Genomic DNA, 1,753 nt, shown 5'->3' with positions numbered 1-1,753 from the left:
TTCAGGACCACATATGAATGTGGCTCAAATGTGACTTAAAAAAGTCAGATATGGGCCAGATATGAGCGTTCACACTTGTTCTATAAAGTCTGACCTGGTCACTTGACCCCCTAAAATCAGATTTGGGCCCCATTTGCCTGCACTGTAAACGGGGCCTTAGAAAACAATTCTGAGTGCACGAAAACCAAACATTATGAGACCGCTGTGGTATTCAGTTTCACTCAGCTATATTTTACTCATTACAAAATGATTTTGTCCTCAATGTTTTAAAGTAATTTTTTTTTTAAACCAAAGTACCTTTGGTTTTAGACCTTTAGAGTTTCAGTCACAATGATTTATAAGTTGTTGTTTCCGCAACGTTAAACCAAATGTGACTGCTCCAGGCTACATCTAAATAGAAAGGCTGTGCAATAATTAAATGAATCACTTTCAGGACATGTTATGTTTAAGATATATTTGCGCTTGATACTTGAGTTATTTTACACACCTGCTATACGTCTAAATAATTGTATACTACTACATTCAATTTTTGAGAACAAGACAATACAGAGATTTTAAAAAGACACTTTTTTCATCTCTTTTTATCACTCACTTAATGAAAGACCCTGAACTGACCTTAAAGATGTATTTTGGCTCAATGGGTTCCTCAGTGGGTACCTCCTGCCACATGTTGATGTGCCACTGGGCAAGGCACTTAACCCCAAAGGCTGACTTTGGTTCAAACTCTGCTAATGGGGAAACCTTATCAAAACCTTAGCTGTGGTTCTGACCAAAAGGTTTTCACCTTCAAGGTTTCAAACGTGCATTCATTCTATTGACTAAAGAGACTTTAAAGTTTTAACTAGTTAGGCTATAAACCAAGGCTTTTTTGAACATAGCACTTAGAGATTATGAAAACATGCACATTTTGAAGATTCAGGGATACCAACGGCATTGGATAAGTAGTTGTTCTGGATAAATCTAAAGGTTCTGAGAAGACATTTTGAAGGTACCTCCTGAAAAACAGTTATATATCATTTATTTTGTTCACTGCATTATCAAATCTGAATGCATTATGTGTTGTGTACATAATTATTATAATAAAAATTATTATATATTTGCTTAATATGTCAGAGATATAGGTGTTGGGTACAGAGTACTCAAAATGGTCTAATTTTGATTTAATTAGACCAAGAATTGTCTATTCCTTAATGATCTGCCTGTACTTAGATCACATAAAAGGTCATCTTAGCCAATAAGTCAGCTAAACCATAAACTTTGTAGGTGTATTTTTATATGTATTAAGCAACCCAGCTGGAAAGCCTAACTCCTGCTAAAATAAAATCGTGCAGGTCAGGTGTGACATCAGTATGAAGGAATGTTCCATTTGAAAGTTTGCTTCAATGTTCAGGTTTGCTGCAATGGATGGCTATCCTACAAATTAAGCTCATGAATGTTGGTGGATGCAGGGGAGTGTGAGATGTGAAGCAACTGAATTGTTGACTCAGTTGTCCTCCCTCATGCTGTGCCTTGGCTTTGCTCCTGTTCTCAAAGCTGTTAGCAAGAGGATTTATTATCCCCTACAGTGGTAAATCCCATGGATGATCTGTATCAAAGTGCCTTGTTTCTTTCACATGTTCCTATTCTTTTAATATAAATAAAGTGTAAAAACAAAATTAAAATATATATTTTCAGTTCTGGTTTTACACTTAAAGCGGAAGACGATGACAACGAGTTCTGGTTTTATGGACCATGTCTAGTCTCTGTCTGCAAT

General features: G+C 35.9%; 1 protein-coding gene across 2 annotated transcripts in view; it reads right to left on the bottom strand.

Annotated features, from left to right (window-relative positions):
- slc6a2 (solute carrier family 6 member 2) overlaps positions 1–1,753 on the bottom strand; it is a 28,659-nt gene that overhangs the window by 21,501 nt on the left and 5,405 nt on the right. The gene's annotated exons all lie outside the window — the stretch shown is intronic.

Source organism: Girardinichthys multiradiatus, chromosome 4 (genome assembly GCF_021462225.1).
Source record: "Girardinichthys multiradiatus isolate DD_20200921_A chromosome 4, DD_fGirMul_XY1, whole genome shotgun sequence".
Classification (NCBI taxonomy): Eukaryota; Metazoa; Chordata; class Actinopteri; order Cyprinodontiformes; family Goodeidae; genus Girardinichthys; species Girardinichthys multiradiatus.
This window is presented reverse-complemented; position numbering and strand designations above follow the sequence as displayed.